The 21848-nt window shown below is 39.6% G+C and overlaps 1 protein-coding gene and 1 long non-coding RNA gene across 2 annotated transcripts in view; both read right to left on the bottom strand.

Annotated features, from left to right (window-relative positions):
- cdk19 (cyclin-dependent kinase 19) overlaps positions 1–21848 on the bottom strand; it is a 75820-nt gene that overhangs the window by 36993 nt on the left and 16979 nt on the right. The window lies entirely within an intron of this gene.
- LOC120731170 lies at positions 14803–17566 on the bottom strand. Its single transcript, XR_005695312.1, has 2 exons — positions 16245–17566; positions 14803–14860 (listed from the first exon to the last, which is right to left on the bottom strand). It is a non-coding gene; the product is annotated as an uncharacterized LOC120731170 (long non-coding RNA).

Genomic DNA, 21848 nt, shown 5'->3' with positions numbered 1-21848 from the left:
CCAAGGTTCCATCTTGGGACCCCTTCTGTTTAACATTTACATGCTCCCACTGGCACAGATTATAAAGAACAACAAAATAAACTATCATAGCTATGCAGATGACACACAAATATATATCACAATGTCACCAAGAGACCGAGGCCCTGTACAGGCTCTTGATAAATGCATTGAGGAAATTAATGACTGGTTGTGCCACAGTTTTCTCCAGCTAAACAAAAACAAAACTGAAGTAATAGTCTTTGGCGCCAAAGAAAAACGATTACAGGTCACCAGAGAACTTCAATCTATACACCTAAAAACCTCAAACCAGGCGAGAAATTTGGGTGTAGTGATGGATGCAGACCTAAACTTAGAAAAACACATTAAGACAATAACAAAATCAGCTTACTATCACCTCAAGAATATTTCAAGGATAAAAGATCTGATGTCTCAACAGGACCTGGAAAAACTAGTCCATGCATTCATCTTTAGTAGGCTTGATTACTGTAACAGCATCTTTACAGGTCTACCTAAAAAAATCAGTCAGACAGCTGCAGCTCATTCAGAACTCTGCTGCTCGAGTCCTCACTAAGACCAAAAAAGTGGACCACATCAGTCCAGCTCTGAGGTCTTTACACTGGCTGCCTGTCCGTCAGAGGATAGACTTTAAAGTTTTGATGCTGGTCTACAAAGCTCTGAATGGTTTAGGACCAAAATACATCAATGACCTCCTGACCCAGTATGAACCTTCCAGATCCCTCAGGTCATCTGGATCCGGTCTTTTATCAGTTCCCAGAGTCAGAACCAGACACGGAGAAGCTGCATTCAGCTTTTATGCTCCTTATATCTGGAACAAACTCCCAGAAAGCCTCAGATCACCTGAAACACTCAGTTTATTTAAATCCAGGTTAAAGACTCACCTGTTCTCAGCTGCATTTGAATAAAACACCAAATCCACACTTTTAAGCTTAAATTTCAAAACTTACATTTTAACTACTGATTTTATCTACTGTTTTTTTAATCAATTTTAAATCATGCTTTTTATTTGTTTTTAATGTCTCTGTGAAGCACTTTGAATCACCTTGTTGTTGAATTGTGCTATATAAATAAACTTGCCTTGCCTAAACCTATCCCTAACTTAATTGTAACCCTAACTGTAACTAAAACCGCATTTTGAGTATCAAAAATGCCTTCAAACTGGGAAATGGGATTTTGGTCCCCATAAGGGCTGTTGGTATAGTATAGTAAACTTCCAATTTCTGGTACCCACAAAGATATTAATACACACACACACACAAAGTGAGATAAGTCATATAGAGCCCAACGGCTTTTTGGGGGGTTCCTTTTTGTTAATGAATTTATTTTCTGGTCTATATAAGGTAAAAAAAAATATTTTATCCAAATTGACGGCTTCAAGTGTCTTCTTTAACTCAACAAACTGAAATAAGTAAGGTTTAGATTCACATATGCCATGAAGCAAATCATGGATTACAGTACACACAGCTAACTGACTAAAAGCATCAACCACAGAAGTATTCACATGATCGAAAATAGATAATAAGATTCTACCCAGTAAATACACATCAGATCAATTAGAATATTTCTCACTATACCCTCAAGGTAGGCAAGAATAGCTCTATCTCAGAAAACGGCAGAGAGGGGTACAATACTGGAATTGTATCCAGGCTATTTGGTTTTGCCTCATATGGGGAAATGAGGTTTGTGTTTAATAACAGCCTTAATCCACAGGCTATAATGGGGCATTGTGATAGTAAGCTTGGGCTTAGGGCTTGAATCCCCCCATGCACTACAGCACCACTTTAAACCACCACTTAGGCCGCATGCTGAACGAGGCAGACCCAGTACGACTTTGTGATCACTGACTCTATGCGGGACCACGGTTAAACACAAAGTCCATAGCTGACACAGATTAGAGACTATGGGCTAACCCCTGTATTATTTAATAACCCACTCCCATAGGTTAACTCCTGATGATTTTGATATGTTTACTGACAGCTGGGACGGACTCCAGCCCAGACGTGGAGAGGTTGGAGCATGAAGCAATGGCTTCATGGTAACTTGTTAACTAGTTAATTTAAACAATTCTTTAGCAAAAGTTGTACAAACACAAAAAATACCCCCCAAAAGTTTCCTCTACAAAGAAAAAAAAAACATGACAGAAGCCACATTTGCTAAAATAAGTCACAAAATACACATTATCCTATTTACATTCAACATGTCAGCACTTAAGCGAGGTTCAGGCTTAGCTTACACTTTAGACACATTGTAAACAAACACAGCATCAAATGGACGTGTGCTGTATTAATCCCTGGCTGCTAAAATCTGCAGGCCATGCATCCTTGGCCAAGATGCTAAACTCAGATTGCTCCCAATTCATTCATCGTGTAAGTCTGTGTGAATGTGTGTATGAATAAGACTTGTTATTTAAAGCGTTTTGAGTGCTCAAAGAACCAGAAAAACACCGCTAGCAAGTAAACATACATGTAAACAATGCAGATTAGCAAACAGCACAAGCTATACTTTTATAAATGTTTGGCAAGGAAGAAAATGTCCCCAGTGTGTTTGTAAAGCCCCAGGGATACAAACATGTTCTCGTGAGTAACCAGGGATGTACACACAAAAACTTTGTCACATGTTTGCCCCACAATAAACCTGGTTGGTAAAAGAAGATTTATGGATTCATGTTGATTGACACTGTCACCTCAAGAAGGTTCCTGGTTTGAATCTCCTGGTAGTCTAACTTCACAATTCACAAAGGGAAACTGGTTCTTGAGTGTCACAGGTCACAAAACATTGTTCTGCTCATCTGCTGTAGGTAAGAATATACTGCCAATATCTGAGTAAAGGAAGTGGTTGACGATGTAAAAATTACCAGTCCAAATACCATGGCCACCCTTCATTGACCCACTATCAAAGGCAACATGAAGTAACAACCATTTCTCTACTTGGCTTCACATGACAGGAACAAAACAGCACGAGATGCACTGGTGTATGTACACAATATGGTTATCTCTCGTGTAAATAAAGACTTTTTCACAGGGAGCTTCACTTTGCAATCTGCTGACAAAATAACACAGAGTCCTGGGAAAACACTAACACAGGTCATAATCACGCACGTCTATAATCCTGGGAGAAATCCAGAGGTCCTCTGGGAAAAAAAACTTTAAATTGCAGAAAATCTTGTGACCAGGCCATTTAGGCCACACGTGCTGGGATGGTGGACTCGCCCTAAATCGTCACCACATTGAACAGCTTTCTGCTGCAAAAACCTGCTGATCTTAAACTCACTGAGTATCTGAATAAAAGCTGAACTACAAACTTTTGCCCACATTTCACTACATAAATTGATCATTATGTGTAAAGTAAATAGGAAAAAGAGGGATGAATACACAGAACCAAAGATCTGACTGTTTGGCCTTCAAAGTGAAATAGGTCAAAGAAAAAAAAAACCCACTTAGTGGTTTCTAAATATTTGAAGCTAAACCAGATTTAGTCCACTTCGAACAAGCTCACCCGAGAACCAACTGGGTGCACGTCATTGAGCATCACATGACATTTTGAATTTCCATCTATTCTGCATCTGACGTCTAAGACAGGACATCTACCATTGTCAGGAGTGGGTTAGAATGAAACCATTGCTTTGTTTCTAGTGCAGCTGTTATTCAGTATCCGGGATCACATTTCTGTAAACCACTCATAGCTCTGTTCCAAGAAATCAACTTTTAGTTTCACATTTTACCTAAAAATGTGGTTGCATGATGGGGGCATGAGTGGTACTGCTGCCTCACAGTAAGAAGGTTTCTGGTTTGAATGTGGAACTGGTACTGTGCAGCTACACAGCACCAAGAAGTGCTTGTTACGGGTGACTGGTATCAGTACTTGGTAGGGAGCTGGAATGTTTGAATTCCTACTGCTAAACATTATTATGACTAATACTGACTGACACATTCTTTCGAAAGACTAAACTAGAATTAATCTGATAGATTTCACCTGACCTCGATGGTCTGTTTTGGCTACATCTCAGACTTCACATTAGCGTCTCAAAGTGCATAACACTGACAGAAGGTTTGGCGAGCAACAAAAGGCCACAAGAAAAGCAGTTGTGCCCTGGATCTTGCTGCTTGTGAGGACTGAATAACAACTTTTCTTGTGTGGCTGGCAGGCAATAGATCCACTTCAGGCTGCTTCGTGCCTGCCACTGGTTAGAGACAAACACTGCAACTCTGTCTACGGGGGGTGATGGGCCGGGCCTTCTCCCTCCACAAAGAACAAAAGTGGCAGCTACAGGCTGAGCCAGACAGCAGCAGAGCAGCAGCCATTTGGTGTTCTTACAGTATAAATACTACTGACTAGAGAGTGGGATGCAGCTGCACCTATAACTAATGATGCATCACATCAGAAGAATATTTCCTTACCACAACAACAGCTGTCCCTGTGCATGTATGCTCTGTGCTTTACCAGGTTTTATTTCTTTAGATGAATCTTAATCATGAAAGAAAAGCCGCCCCTTTCGAGGACAGCAGGACACCAGCACTCATTTTGCCCCTAGCAACCATCAGCTACCAACACCCTGTACAAATACAACTAAAGTATGTTCCTGTTTGCACAGCGATTGCCAGGACTGGCCGACGTGGGCCAGAAAACACACAAGCCCGTCTCATCGATAAGGCAGTCAGAGATTATAAAAGCCCATAATATTATATTTCTACCCTTCAGCCACTTTATTACTGTGGAATGTTCTTGGAGTAGATCATTATTACTGCGTGAATGATTACACACTTATCTAAACATGAAGGAAGGCTAACGAAAACAAAATAACATCCTTCAGTTATATGATCTGGCGTCTGTGTGCCCACAAGTGCTGCTATGCCAGAAGGGAATGTTTATGAGGGCAGGACATTTAGTTAAACAAAAGCCATTGTGACCCAACAGGGGAAACAGCTCGTTTTATGGAAATAATAAAATCCAGGAACAATGTTTCAATTCATGAAGGTCAAACGTAATGAAGGGAACAGATGTGAAACAGCAGGTGGGTGAAAATAAATAAGCCATGACAGATTTTGGCGCACTTTGATAAAAATTGGAACAAAAAAAAGAAATTATTTCATATTTTTACAGAACCATACTTGGCCGTTACTTATTCAGTTTTTGCTATGTTTTGCTCATCCACCAACAACTGTTCACCGGCTACTTACTTTGTAAGTATTTGGTAATAGACTACAAAGAAACTCAGTCATAACATCATAATATAAAAAGACTGTCAGAGCTGTTTACACCTCCCCATTTCTCCAGTTCCTAAGATAATGACTATGAGAACAGATTATAATTAAAAGACAATCTGGCTAAGTGAACACAAATCATCTTATTTGCTGAGATGCTATTATCTGTCAACAAGAGAAAACATAACACATGTGACTCAACAAATAAAATTTAATATCAGAAGTGTCACTGTAAATAAGCCAAATGCAGTTAACACGGCTGATAGTGAACAAGTTTACCAAATACAGATAGGGTTAACTCAGCTCTCAGTGCCACCAATGACCTAATATCACAGCACGTTAACTGCCCATTGGCTACTATGCTAAAATCATATTCTAAGAGAAGATTCATTTCTGTTTCTATATACAGTTGTAATACATTTTCATTCATTTACTCCATCGAGGGTACTTACAGGTATCCTGTGCTGGATTCATTTGGGGGTTCCTAAAGTTTACGCACAGCTTCCTGACCATACTTAAAGTGCCAACAGACTCGGCCAACCAATGATGCTGTACCACACTGCCCAGATCTATCATGTTTTTGGCTTTCTTTGTCACCTGTGACAGGAAGGCTTTCCACAGAGAGCCCTTAGTAATGTCACAGAGAGGTGACATACCATACCATAATCAGAACTTCATTTACCCAGTAGATTTAACACCCTTTGTTTTTGTTTTTTTAACTTGGCCTTTTCAGCTTTATTTGATAGGGACAGTAGAGACTGACAGGAAACCAGGGGGAAGACATGCAGCAAAAGGCCGCGAGTCGATTCAAACCCAGGCCAGCCGACCATAAACCAATGCGGCATATGGTCGCCTGGTCATCCCACTGAGCTAAACCAGTGCCCTGTAATACCCATTGTTAATAGAATAGGCTAGTTCGGCGCCCAGCGTGAGCTAATGATTCTATAGCCTTCACATGTGATCCTTTAAGGTGAAAAACTTGAGTACCTACACAGTAAAATGTAATATTGTGTTTAATTAAAAATATTAAATAGGCTGAACTCAGTTTTTATCAATTTGTTATTAGAACTCGATTTAAATAAGTTACCAGTACTTTTGATGCAAAAACGGTGATAAACTCAATTTATTTGAGTTGTCTTAACTTAGAAAAACTAAGTAAGCTGGAAGTTTTGCTTCTCAGTGCGGAAGGATGAAAGATGGGTTTTGAAAATGCCACGTCACTACCGTCCTCCTCCCTCTCGGATCAGTCTGCATGTTCATGGTGCCAGCGTTTGTTATAGAACATGTTGAGCAAACCTGGAAAAGCTCAGCTCAGGATATTATTGTTGTCATTGCTGTGGCTCTTTAGCTGATACACTGACTTGGTGAGTAAATGTTTACTCTTATTCAAACTGATTTTGTGGCTTCTCTTAGTTTAGCACCAGGTTTATAATCCTGCTAGCTAGTTAGTGTTAGCCTAGCGTTGCTGCTGCGGCTGGGCTCATGTTACTTAAAAATTAACACCACAGTCTTAAAAACCTTACATAAAAATATGTCTGTGAAATTTTCTGTTGATTGTTTGAAATAAAAACAGTGAGATAAGAGCCCAGACAAAATTCTTCGGGCGGTGCAGCCGTTAGGGGTGGGGTAGGGTGCGGGGGTGTTTTCAATCCATAGCCATAACTAATTAACTAACTAATTATATATATATATCATGTTTAACCTGAGTAGCAAAAGACCGCAAGGGGGGTTGAAAACAATACGCCAGGAGTTAGCAGTGCTCGCTGACTGTTATCAAGCCTTGACCTCCCGGTCAGCTATCGCGCTGGTGGATAACAGAGCTTTTGCAAATATGTGATATTTTGATAAATTAAGTAGATATTTGAGCATTACACAGCTACATTCTCGGCTGAAAATATCTTAAAAGGTTATTTTGTGACCCAGAAAGGGTAGTCTGGGGAAAAGGAGGATCGCATTTGTCGGCCATGGTTGTCGAAGCCTGTGTACTTGTAAGCGCGGCAATGGCGGAGGAGCGCGGCTAAAAAACGTATTACTTTTTCTGGGTCACAAAATAAACTTTTAAGATATTTTCAGGCGAGAATGTATCTGTGTAAAGTTCAAACATCTGTTCGATTTATCAAGACATCACATATTTACAAAAATGCACCTAAGTTTTCAGAGACATCCATGTTTTTTTCATGCTTTGTGGCAGCTGTTGAACATCTGTGACATCTATTAATGTCAACAGCCATTAAGGATCAAATCAGTTTCTGAAAAATGTTCTGCTTTTTCTCCCTCTGCTTGCTTCTTACTGTCTTTGAGGCTCGGGACCAGCACTCCTGTTGTTGGACAGAAAGACATCAACTCAGGTGTAAGCAGAGGTGGGTAGTAACAAGTTACATTTACTCCATTACATTTACTTGAGTAAGTTTTTGAAAAAAATGTACTTTTAAAGTACCTTTTTTGCACGATACTTTTTACTTTTACTTGAGTACATTTGTGAAGAAGAAACTGTACTTTTACTCCGCTACATTTGCAAAATTCGACTCGTTATTTAAAAAAAAAAAAAAAATTAGTTTAACACATTAGATAACATGGCGCCAGTAGAGTTTCCGGTAACCTTTTTACCAATCAGATGCAGTCACATGACCAGTTTGAAACTGTGGCGGGCAGAGCGGCCCAAGCGTTTCAAAGTAGCGGACACACAGAAAGAAGAAACATGGCAGAACCAGTCGTCTACGTTAGAGCTGAAGAGGATGAACACCCTTGGCCTCATATACTAAGAATGTTTCGCTTAAAAGCAGTACAAAAGAACAGCTATGTCTTCAGTGTCGGTGTCTTCAGTGAGAGCCAAAACAAACCAACTTTTCAGCGTGAAACAACTGAACTCGTGTAACCTGAGGAAACGGTAAGTTTTCTCTAAATATCTTTTTAGCTGTGGTTAGCTGTATGCCAGTCTTATGTTACAGCAGCTGTGTCGAGCTGCGAGTCATATTTTCGGCGCTACGTTGTAGTGAGATACGTTTGTGGGTGTTTTGTGCAGCTTCGGCTGTCCTTTTAACTGCTCGCTGGTTAGCTAGCGTGAGCTATAAGCTCACAGCTAGCCTGGTTAATGACACTAGAGTTCAACGCACATGTAAACAACTCGTCTCTACTGCTTTAACTGTTAAAACAGAAGGCAATACTGCGGGTGACAGGGTTTATTATCTGAAACAGCAGCTTGTTTAGTTTAAACAGTCTGCATTAAGCTGGGCAAACACTGCGATTTTTTTTCAGTCACGTTATTCAGCTCCTGCTCAAACTGTACAATTGAATCTCAGGGGTTGGAAGTAGGGCTGCTCGATTATGGCAAAAATGATAATCACGATTATTTTCACTGAAATTGAGATCTCGATTATTTGACGATATTTATTTAACAATAACAATGTATTGAATAATGACTTTAAAGATTGTCAAAAAATAATATAAAATAGTGTGCAAATACTGATAACAGTGCAAATGTTTGCAATATAAAAAATAAATGAAAAATGTAAACATCTATGTTTAGTGAACTTTGCAGTGTTGCTCTGTGGTGCAGCTACGACACTGTAGCAAAGTTTACACACTATGTCTACTTGATCCACGTCTGACTCGGCGAACCCATAATGTTTCCACAACACTGAAGTTTTTTTTACCTCTCTTTTCAACCAACGGCAGTCACTCTCCTCTCCAAATAACTTCTGCTTAGCTTTCCGAGCTTCCCTCAGGTCCTTTTAATCAGCGGCCCCCAACCCCCGGGCCTCGGACCGGTACCGGTCCGTGAGTCGTTTGGTACCAGGCCGTGAGAGTTGAGGCTCAGGTGTGAAATGTATAGTTTTCAGGGTTTTTATCGGTTTTCAGCATTATTTTGTTATCGTTTACTCTGTTTTCCTTGGTCTTTTCACGTGTGTTATGAATAAATTTTCTTTTTTTCGGTACCAGTACTAGTTTTATTTTGTTGTATTTATCCGTGACACCTTAAAGGCCGGTCCATGAAAATATTGTCGGGCATAAACCGGTCCGTGGCGCAAAAAAGGTTGGGGACCGCTGCTCTTAATTGTTGTGACACGTGTTCAAAATGCAGAGAGGTGCGCTCGATTTGCCACACGGAGCAGCGCGAGAGTAAAGTACGAGGGAGGAGCTAATAATCGGCTCAGTCATTTTTAATGATAGCTGAAAGCCCAGATCGTAATCGTGATTAAAATTCGATTAATTGAGCAGCCCTAGTTAGAAGTTCATAGGTCACGATGCAGGTCTCACACAATACGGCCTGATGCTCTGATGTGACCTGAGTGCTCAAACTGTGCATTCATAACATGAAGCTTATCATACAAAATCTGTCTCTCGCTCTCCCTCTTTGTGTCTTTCACTCACTCACACAGACACACACAAACCACCACCATAAACTTTGCTAAATTACTAATAAAAAAAACATTAACCAGGCAGCTGTAATTGAGCAGCAATGTCCATCCAACTCTTTTCATGGTTGTTGTAGTTGTAATAATTTTGTGAGGCCACATTGAAAAGCCTCGGATACGGAAGCGTAGAGCTGCCACCCAGGCAAAAGATAAATAGAGCTATATCACGTTATAACATGAAAAGTTTATTGTTCTAACAATATACTTTTAATGTTTGTACAATATACTATCATGTTGATACAATATACCTTTCATGTTTGAACAATATAATATCACGTTATTACAATATACATAATTATCACGTTCGTACAATATAAATATTATATTCGGATAAGTGCAAGTTGTGCCTCCATCTCTTGTGTCCAGATCACACGCTGTGCTGCTCCACCTTTTCACTTTCATTTCTGTGTTTGTGCGTGCGCAGTGTGAGAGGCTGCGTTGAGGGGCGACAGGATTTCAAACTGGTTTGATTATCATGTGACCACACAATTGATGATTGGGAGCTGGTCGTGAGGTGTTAACTGCTTTTCGTTATCCCATGTATACTACACGATGCACGACACGCAATTAAGGCAGAACTCAGTGCCGATCCCCAAAACGGTTGCGGGACTGCAAAATCGGCTCAAAATGGGCCAAAAATCGCACAGTGTATGGCCAGCTTTTGGAGGCTAGCTCCAAACAAACATCCCCAGCTTTGCAGTGTATACAGCACTATAATGACCAGACCTAATTCTTTTGAAAACCATACATCTTTCCACAGGTCTCCACTTCATCAGACATCACCTAGACACAGAGCTGGATGAAGCCAGCACAAACAGCAGCCTAACCGACTAAGATGGTGGATCCATGGGGTCAGGAAAGCCAGAAGAAAGGAAGCTGGAGAGGTACCTTTCATGTCCATTCACTGGAGGTGTGGATCTATTGCATGGCTTTCCTCACATCAAGAAGCTGTTGATCAAAACCAATATAGCTCTTCCTGCATCTGGAGCTTGTGAAGGACTTCTCAGTCATGCAGGACTCCTGTTCACTGTTAAACAGTTACAGCTTCACAGAAAGAACCTTGAGAGCAAACTGCTGCTGAAGCTTAACCATCATCTCACCGAGTGAAGAAATGGCACATTTTTGCTAAATATGCAGAAATAGATGTACACCCATACAATTTATGGTAAACTGAGCTGTCTTGTATGTACATATGTTGAAGATACCTTGTTCTAATCTTTTCTCTGAGGCTGCTGTGCCATTTGGAGCAAAAATGAATTTAAAGTTTACAGCATATCTTGTCACTGGAAATTGTTTGCATTGTTTATTTATATTATTTACTGTAGGTTTTGGTGAAAAAAGCTTTATGTTGTGAAAAACTGAAATCTGGAAATTAGAATTGATGTGCCTTATTTTCTTGATGTTTTTACATATATTCCTTTTGAAAATACTAAAGTTTGTATATTTATTTATTTTTGTTTGTCTGATAGCATTTATTTATAAAATAAATCGGACATTTCAAACAGTTACTCGCTACTTACTCAGTACTTGAGTAGCCTTTTCTCCAAGTACTTTTTTACTCTTACTCGAGGAACTTTTTTGACGACTACTTTTCACTTTTACTTGAGTAATAATATTTTAAAGTAATGATACTCTTACTTGATACTCGACCCACCTCTGGTGGTAAGTATTTTGGTTTTCCAATATATTAGCAACTGTCAGTGACATTTATATTAATCAGGCTGAACTTTAATCATACTTTAGATCAGCCTGTTTTACTTATTGTTTTATTTGTGCTTTGGTTTGGGGAAGTTGTTTCTTTACTGATCTTTTCCAGTCTTCTGTTATTAGACTTGAGATTAGGGTTGGGCTATAGAGATTGAAAATGTGACATCATTCAGGGGTAAAACCGCAAAGGATTCTGGGAACTCGTGGCAAGAGGTACTAGCGCACGCAGGCTTTCAATTGAAATCAGTTACACAGCGATAAAAAGAAACACAAAAAATGGCAAGAGGCTGTTGTATTATTAACTGCAATAGCCGGTCGCATGACAGCCACGGGAAACTGACGGGTAAAGAGATCAGTTGTTATCGGATTACGTAGTTGAAGAGAAATTGTTCAAGTCATGTTTCCGAAGTAACAAAGAGCCGACGGATGGCCTGGATTGCAGCCATTCGAAGCCTAAATATAACGTCCCAGAACACTCCAGCTCACATGTTAGTCTGCTCCAAGCATTCCCACAAAGGTAAGTGTTTTGTAGTAGTTAATACGTCATTTTTCATAACATAATTGGTGATATAGGTTACAAGCAAGTCTGGCGCTGAACAGAAATTGTCGCACTATGCTCCTTTGTTTATTGTGCATAAATAATGAATTGTCCTGACAGAATATTGCGTTTCGCTTCTGTTATTACCATGGTACATTGACAAAAACATATACTTTTATTCACAGGATAAAACAGTTGTTTTGTATCACTAATTGCCCAGTACGATTACAGCATACAATATTATTGTCACTGCTACATTTCTGTAATGCGTACAAGAAATTATTTTCACTACTAATTAATTACCGTTGAGCTCAAAGGTCCTATTAATAAACGGTTAACGAATGTGTATTTATGAAGACAATTTGTAAGACTGGTAAACTTATGATACGTACGATGGTCTTTCGTTCTACACGGTGCATTTCAAGGTCCTGCACCCATCCGTCGGTAAACTGTACCTGGGCTTGTTGCAGTGACCTGAAGTTACTAAACTTCATGAGTGTATGCACTCACTCCAAGAACCGTATAATTATAAATATGAGCGTGGTGAAAGTTGGGCAGCATGCTAACGTATTTTGTCCCTCTGTGTGCTCGTAAGGGTCTAACCCTTTCACTCCTTTGATTTTTTCCTCGTATCTTTTCTTTGCCTTTTCGTCGAGTCTGTCTTTGTACGGTCCGGCATTGTTCTCCTTCGTTTTGTACATACCTTTTTTGGGGGGCAAAGAAAAACCAAGAAGGTATTGGAACCGGAGAATGAACGTTTTGCGGTGCTGCAAATGCTTGCATTTGATGCGGTACTTGGATTGTTTTGCCACGAGTTCCCGGCATGCAATGCGCGAAAGTCACGTGGTCTGTCAATCTCTATCCATACCATTCACGGTAATACCGGTGTAATTTTGGGCAACAATAGGAAAATGAAATATCGCGATAGAATATGGGTAAAACGCGCATGCGCAGTGCCTATGTTTACATACGCACATGGCGGTGACGCAGAATGAGAAGAGCGAAAGCGGATCATTGAATGGAACGGATGAACCAGAATTGGTTTGTAAAAATGCTGCAACTTCAGTGGTGTGGAACTGGTTTAGCTTTCGTCCGTCAGATACACAACAAAGCACTATTTTTGGTTGAGCATGCTAGCGGGCGTCGTTATTACCGTGTTGTTTGGAAAATACGGCACACTTAAAATCAATCCTTTGATTTTTCTGAAAATTGACAGTGCCCCTTATAATCCCGTGTGCCTTATGTATGAATTCTGGTTGTGTTTACTGACCTCGAAACGATTTTATGTGGTACACGGCACTCGAAAATCTGGCAAGTGTTTTAGTACGACTTTGCTAAGCTACGAACCCGTACCGCTTGATGGATTGTCAGAGCATTACGGCTATCGTAGGCAGGCGCCTCGCGGAGTGATACGTATTGCGTTTCAACATAATATTACCGTATTGTATGTGTGTACAACCTCTTTTTAAGTTTTGTGGATATTATACATGGTTATGCTGAGGATATGTCGGCCAATTTCCACTGGAAATGCCTTTTGGTTAAACTGACAGCAAGGAATTTGCACTGTTACGTTTTTATATACAGTAACTTTAATGCACATAAAAAAACAGCTGCTTGTTTAAGTGAAAATACATTGATGGGGTTTTTTGCACTAATAAAGTTGTGGAGTTGTAAAGTATTTTGTCTAGTGTCAATTATATCGTCAGTTATATCGTTATTGCAAATTTTCAAATGTATATCGTGATAAATATTTTTGGTCATATCGCCCTGCCCTACTTGAGATATGACTGCACTATGCTGTTGCTGGTGACTCCAGTTAATTCTACAAGACATGCTGTGTAAGTAAACAAACAACAACAGTTTGGTCTGCATTTCTCGAAAGATCACATCCCCCAAACTTAGTTTAGAGGGTCTACACTGTATATAGTGAAGTCTGCAAGTTTTCTAACAGCAAAATTTGTTTTGTGCCCAAATCATTTTGCACATCATTAGAATGAAATGAATGATGCTTTCATGACATTATTGTGTGTTGGCTGGTGGTTACGGCTATCCAGACTGACAATTGGGACATTGAATGTCACCTCTCCGGTGGGGAGGGAGCCTGAGATTGTCTAAATTGGAGTCTGTTTTATACCAAATGCGGAAAAAAATGTTTTAAGAAAGCAATTAAGTTCATGTTCCAAAAAATATGATTGTTTGCTTGCAGGACAACAGGAGAGATGAGTCCTCCGTCACAGATGGTGTGGTCAGTGAAGATGGTCGCCTGCAGGTTCAAGCTCATTCCATCTCCAACCCACATCCACTGCCACTGTACTTAAGGGAAGTTAAAGACTTTCTTCTGCACTTACATTTGGATCGCCTCGATCTATGATAGTCATTCAGGAAGTAATGCCTCGACTGGAAACAAGCCATCCTTAAAATAATACAACATTCCAGCTCATGTGTTGGAATGCAAAACAAATGTGTTGTTTAAATTAGAGACTGCACTTGTGACAGAACAATAAATATATTTTATTTTTATCATATAAGTAATGTAAGTACAAAACAAACTTGAGGTAGGCCTAAACTTATTTTCAGAATAATTACATCTGAGACTTTCATTGTAAGATTATAACAGTGATGGCAATATAATTGATGGTTGTTCAGCAGAACAGTGTCCAGTATGTTGGCTGTTATACTTTGTTGTGTTTGAAAATAAAAGTTGGGCTCATTTTAACATCATTACAAAAAGTGTTGTTAATTATTTTTAATCATATTCAGGTTACCACAAATTGTTTTTTCATTTAGTTGAACTTGAAATGTTTGTCAGTAGGTAAACAATTAGTATTGTACAGTCAGAAATATCAAGTTATTCTTAATACTGCAGACTTGCAATGTATAAGTCCTAAAAGTCATCTTAAGTAAGCTTTACTTAGTTTTTTTGGAGGCAACGAGTTTCCTTAATTTTGAGTTCTGGGAACTAATTAGATTTTACAGTGTACCTTAGAGCTGGGCGATATGAGATTTTTTCATATCACGATATGTTTTTTTCATTTCAGGCGATAACGATATCTATCACGATATAAGCCAAATAACTATATTTGTAAGATTTAAATGTGCCGTTGCTCACAAGTAAAATGTGAAATAATCAGCAGCTTGTTTTTATTTAAATATTTATTTCCCATAATAAGTTCAACAGGGTAGATGTACTTAAGGAACATGAGACTTTTTCAGATAAATAAAGGCAAATATTGCAAACTACACAAAAGGCAGCCGCTAAAGCGTTTAAGTTTCAAAATAGAACAAACGAAACAGACTACTAAATTGTCAATTCCACTTAGAAACAAAATATTAATTCTAAAAATAAATCTTAGTTTGTTTTACAGAAGAACAGACAAAACTGACTAACTTTTGTCAATATCAAATAAACTGAGAACTAAAAGGAAATTCTCAATCTCTCCTTGTTGTATAGCTTAGCTTTTCAAACTGTTTTAACAGTTACTTTAGTCTGACAAAAGCCGAATGACAAATTAACGCTTCCAGTCAGAGACTGAGGCTACGTCCACACGTACACGGGTATTTTTGAAAACGGAGATTTTCCGTTTTCGTTTTAAAAAATAATCCCGTCCACACATAAAGGCAGAAATGAAGGAAAACGCTGCTATGAACATGCCAAAGCAGCAGGTGGCGCTAGATTCCTAACCGTGCAGAAATGTTGGCCAATCAGAAGTCTAGAAGCCTCGGTGGGAAAAAGTAAACAAAGCTGGGGCATAGAAGCAGAACACAGTCGTATGTGTGGACGGACAGTAACTGTGTGTATATGTAAGCATTTAAACACTGCAGAGAGTACAATTAACAGTAACAGTATTGTAGAAATTCATTTCACCGAAACAATAACGTGGCGCACAGTGTGACGCATGCACCAGTTTATTGTATTTCCAGACTTGCTTTCGGCACAATTTACAGTGCACGCTACTCTGTTTTTTGTCAGACTTGAAATAGCCGAAATACCTTCACACTTCTATGGCTCTTCCGTTCGACAATCTCTCCGGCATTGGAACCATCATCTGTTTTCTCTTCGGTCACGCTCGGTTGATTTTTCTAGTCGGCACACTCATTTCCTCCATTACCCGCTGGCTGCTTCCCAAACAAACACACGTGCGGCTTGGCACTTGTGCTGTACGTAACAAGTCATGCGACGTGACGCTGCGGCTGTGATTGGTTCGGCTCTGCGCTACTTAATTTGGATTGGCTGACCTTTTTTTTTTTTTTTTTTTTTAAAGGACAAGAGCGGCGAGGTCTATCGCGATAGCTTAATTTCTCTATCGAGTAAAAGTTATATCGCGATACATATCGTTATCGTTCTATCGCCCAGCTCTAGTGTACCTAATGCCTAACATTGGCAACCCAATGTTACGCATTGGGTTGCCTTAAACACTTTGTTTCAACAGTGTTTTTTAAGGAAAAAAAAAATGGAACAGGAACTTAAATTTTAAGAGGTTTTTTGCACCCTTTACCTGTAGGGTTCACCGACTCTGCAGTGTATGTTCAGGTAATGAAATTGTTTCTATAATTTGACCTAAACGGCTGGATTGGTTAAAGCTTGCCTGCCTACCATCCACGTGTTCCTGACTCTCAGCAATGATTTAAGTAAATACATCTGCCCACCCCCCAAAAATTATGCCTCCAAAATATAAAAATAAGAACCTGCCACTATTTGCTAGGCAAATACAACCTAAAACATCAGATACAGTTTAGATTCAGTTTCATATATTTTTTTGACGCAAGACAAAACTTTTGTATTACACTCCATATTCTGTAGTTAGCGAGTAGTTTATTACGTTCACCTAACTGACATCACAAAATGAAATGTCAGAAAAAATACATCAAGAACTGCCAACTTGTTCTGAAAATAATGCTTAAAATATTAATTAGATATGAATTTCTCAGTGAGACATTTATAGTAGTTTTGCATTATAATATTTTTCAAACAGTTCAAAACCAAACCTGACCCAACCCTGTTATGCACAGTCAAGAGAATGCGTGATAAGAGAATGGTTCTCTCAATAATAAAACAAACACAGCAGCCGACAGTCTGGAGTTCACTGCTGCATGCAAAAAGAGAAGTTCCTGTTTTTCATTCTACCTGCACTCCCTCCGTCCATAAACCCCACCCTATTGAATTCAACGTACACAGGCGAGATCATCTCTGACAGCCAACCAGCAGATTTACCCAGGTTGCCCAAGCATTATCTAAACACAGACTGTTTATGTCACACAGGTTTAAAGCTGTAGAACCTTAGTGCCATGTTATGCAACCTGCAGCCTGTGTAGAGCTGAGTGTAGGAACTCGATGCTTAAAGAAAAGAACCAGCGTGGACTAAAAATTGCAGGTTTCACTTTCTTGATCTACATCAGAACCTGTTGTGCTTACTCCTTCAAATATTGATTTCCTGAAGGTTTTCATCATCACCTAAGTGGATTATTTTTGACTTTCACCTCATCATCCAGAATAGAAACTGAAAGCAGACTTGGCATTCATGATAAGTAGTGGACATATCCGGAAACAGTCTCTGAGACAAAAGGCCAGACTGTAGAACCGGTTTCTAGGGCTGCTCAATTAATCGAATTTTAATCACGATTACGATCTGGGCTTTCAACGATCATTAAAAATGACTGAGCCGATTATTAGCCCCTCCCTCATTTATCCGCGACACCTTAAAGGCCAGTCCGTGAAAATATTGTCGGGCATAAACCGGTCCGTGGCGCAAAAAAGGTTGGAGACCGCTGATTAAGAGGACCCGAGGGAAGCTCAGAAAGTTAAGCAGAAGTTATTTGAAGAGGAGAGTGACTGCTGTTGGTTGAAAAGAGAGGTAAAAAAAAAAAACTTCAGTGGTGTTGCACACTATTTTATATTACTTTTTAAAGTCATTGTTAACCCTTTAAATCCGGTCAGAGCAGCATGCTCCGTTTTGTGTAACTATTTTTAAATCCCTGTAGAACCTGAACCGCGTAAGCTAGCGCAATAATTTGTTTTGCATATGAAACCGGAGGAGTTGTACTTACATCTTATGCCATCAGCTTGTCCTCGGTCACGGTTTCCTTCCACATAAAGCTTTGCAAAAATTGCATAAAAAGCGCTTGCAGGAACAAAAACATAATATTCCAGAAACACGCTTTGCCGATCCGATCAGCTGTTCATAACACTTCCCACATTGAAAAAGTCGTCAGCGCGAACTGTCACATGTCTGCCATTTCCTGGCCGAAACCGGAAGTGATGTCATTTTCGCGGAAATGTAGTTCTTTACTTGTAGGCCTTAAAAACCTATACTGGTCATGTTTGACTTTTCTGAATAGTTTCTGGGATGCTTAGAACTCAAATTGCACTGCTGGAAATAGTTTATTTTGATGAACATGCTGTTTTCTTTGCAAATTTGCATCATAGGATTGTTTTTTTGTTTTTCCTGCAGTGTATACAAAAATTGGTGTATCTCCAAAATAAAACTATGAAGACACTCAAAATAAATTTCCTGTTGTTGTAAACTATTTTTTGCAACTTTTTTGTATTTAAAGTTTTGAGGGATAAACCTCTTAAATTTCCCCAAGTAGAAATGTATGTTAAAAAACAAAAACGATTTTCAATTTTCTTGTAGTTTATTGCACTTTTTTGCAATTAATCTAGTTACTATGGACTTAATGCATACATATTATTAAAATATGGGCTATAACAGTTGTATAGCAACTTGAAATGCTCCCACAAATGGCACTACAACATGTAAAAAAAATAATATAAGCTCTGGCGGACTTGGTTCTATAGTAGGTCTTAAAGGGTTAAATAAATATCGTCAAATAATCGAGATCTCAATTTCAGTGAAAATAATCGTGATTATCATTTTTGCCATAATCGAGCAGCCCTACCGGTTTCTGAGGAGAACGTATTTATTTATTTAGTAAATATTGTTTCTTCACGATGGAGCTGATCTTTATCTGATGTTTCTCTCTGATGTAAGCATTTTATTTCTTAGCAAGAACATATAGTTTTATTAATCTTATAGCATTTAGGCTATAAACATTTCTCTTCATTATAAAACACTGTCAGTGTTGTTAGTTAACATGTACTCATTATCTCATGTGGATTAGCTAGCTGTGACAGTATGCCCCTTCCAGCATTAGCTCAGAAAGTGTTTACAATTAAACTAACAGTATATAAATAAGAAACTTTATGTCCTACTCCAGGGGACGTAAGGGAAGTTCTAAACTAATAACTGAATCGGATATCGATCCAATCCAAACTGGCAAAGTTGGATCCTATATGTACAGTCAATTTATTCAGTTCCTTTGTACAGTAATGGTAAGTAAATTCACCCTCTGTAACATTAGGACATAATAAAACCGGCTCTAGTTCTTACCAAAATAAACAGAACCTGTGATGAACAACAAAACATATATTACACATGACAAATACCACCAATTATTGCAGTTTCTTTGCACAGTCCAGCACTCGGGTGACTTTTCTGGGATGACTACTTTTGAGAAGATTGGTAATTGTCTTGAGCGTTTTTGATGTGTGAATGATCTTTCTCAGTGCAGAATGATGGACTTCCTGTTGTTTGGGAATGGCTTTATAATGCTTCCAAGAATGATGCACAACAACAGCTGCATCATGTCTGTCTTTCCTGCTTCCAATCGTATTAGCACACACCTGAATTCTCCAAAACTGCAAACTACTAAAACTTCTGCTTTTATATAGGCGCTCATGTGGAGATTCAGTTAATCAAGTGCATTTGATTAACAGAACATGGTTGCTTTTATTTTCTTAATTCCTGTGGAAGCAGTAAGGGTGTTCTACTTCTGCATTTTGTCTTAATTTCTGTCCATCTATCCATTTCCTTCCACTTATCTGGGGCAGGTCACTGGGGCAGCAGACTTACCAGGGAAGAATTTTTGTTAAACACAAAATTACACCATGTAATCTGCCACGTTCAGTTGTTCATCTGAGGTTATAGGTACCTAATTTTAATAATGTCATGATCTGTAAAACCTTTGAATTGACAGAGGCTGTACTGTATACCGTTTATACCACACAGCAACAGAAGCACACCAGCTGCTATCATAGCACAGAGAGCACGAACAGCTGTAAGATGTTTCACTCTAGCTATATAAACTGGGTTTATTTTACAATAGAGAATATTTTTAATCTGACTTACAAATGAGCTAAAATGTCACAGTGGATTTCAAACGAAGCGAACCTAACTGTATAATGTTTTTCTGAGGATAAATTCAACCAGTCGAAACAATCCAATCCAAAACTTGTACATCGACATGAAAAGACCAAAAAGATCATGCTCATTATTGCTCCAAAACCCAAAACATTTTGCAGCTAAGCCAAGCTCTCTCCTCCCTTCCTGTCTCAATTCAACTTCATGCAGCGTGCTAGTTAATGAAGTGCACCGTTTGCTAAACCAAGCGAGGTGGTGGGTTGGAAGGCACAAAGACCCCTTTGTTCTGCTGGGAAACTCTCAAATATTTTAAGCACGACAAATTTATGGTGCAACATTTAGTAGACAAATGATGTGAGGCTTGTCCTGCTGAGAAATAAATGTGACTTACATCCTACTACTTACAGTCTACAGTCTAACATCTACCTACGTTAGACCATATGACTGCACTATTATTCAGATAACCACAAAAAATAAGATCTGATCAAACTTGTGGACAACTCAATATAAATCTTCTGGTAAGAAGGTTGTTTCAATACATTTTGTTGCATGGCTTAAAAAAGGCTTGATAACAAACAGAAACTGTGTGCATTAGCATTATTCTGTGAACCTTCTGACATACTAACAATTTAATAACATTAACATAAGTGTAGAAAACGATAATTGACAGGTTTGTATACTTTTGGGGTACTTGAATGCCAGAGAACTCAAGAAAGAGCTACACTCACTTCTGTACAGAGTGAATGTGACACTACGCTCCATACAACAATGCTGCTGATTGAGTTTCACTGTGCTCTTAATGTTTTTCCCACTGTTTAGTGTTAAGCAGAGGAACCTCCCCACTAAACCCTTGATTATACCCTTTTGCGGACACAAACAGCTAGACAACTAACAGCCAAGTAATCATTTCTGTTATACTTCCTATTATACCCTTTGAACTTTAAGTCCACTGCCTGGTAAAAAGTATTGTCAATGTTGTTGTATTACAGAGCAAAAAATGCAAAGATGGAAAAATGACTGGTATGATGTACACAAAGTTAAACAAAAACTGTTAAGAGAATTCTGTTGGAAAAATAGACACTCACCAGCCACTTTGTTAGGTATGCCTCTTCAACTGGTAGTTAACATAACTATCTAATCATCCCATTGCAGCAGCTTGGTGCATGTGGACATAATGAAGAAGACCTGCTTAAGTTCAAACTGAGCGTGAGGGAAGAAAACAAGGAGTATGAGTCCAGAGCAGTTCATAAACAAGAAAACAGTTCAACACAGAACCAGATCCATCACGATTCCACGGGAAAGTTACGGGGGCCGAACGTGCGGACGGCAACGGCGGCGACGGGCAAACAGTTCTGGGGGCCGACCGCGCGGACGGCAACGGTAGAGGCACCGGTGGAACAAATCCGGGGAGCAGCCACGCAGAAGGCAGTGGCGGCAGTGAAAGAACAGGTCCGGAGGCCGGCCACGCGGAAGGCAGTGGCGGCGACGGCCTCGTTCAGGAGGCTGCCCTCGACGGCGATGACGTCCAACCAAAGGCCTGGAAAGTGGCCGGCGACGCTGAGGTGGCAGTTGGGGACCTGAGGACGGCATGGCCCCCACAGCACCAGGCGAGGCAGAGGCTGGGCCAGACGAGGTAGAGACAGAAGCTGAAGCAGAGGCTGCACCAGGCAAAGCTGAAGCTGATGCAGGCGAGGCTGATGCGGAGGCTGGGCCAGGCGAGGCTGATGCGGAGGCTGGGCCAGGCGAAGCTGATGCAGAGGCTGCAGGCGAA

Source organism: Simochromis diagramma, unplaced genomic scaffold (assembly GCF_900408965.1).
Source record: "Simochromis diagramma unplaced genomic scaffold, fSimDia1.1 OVJJ01000746.1, whole genome shotgun sequence".
NCBI classification, from domain to species: domain Eukaryota; kingdom Metazoa; phylum Chordata; class Actinopteri; order Cichliformes; family Cichlidae; genus Simochromis; species Simochromis diagramma.
Note: the sequence above shows the minus strand (reverse complement) of the source record. Positions and strands in the feature narration are given on the sequence as shown.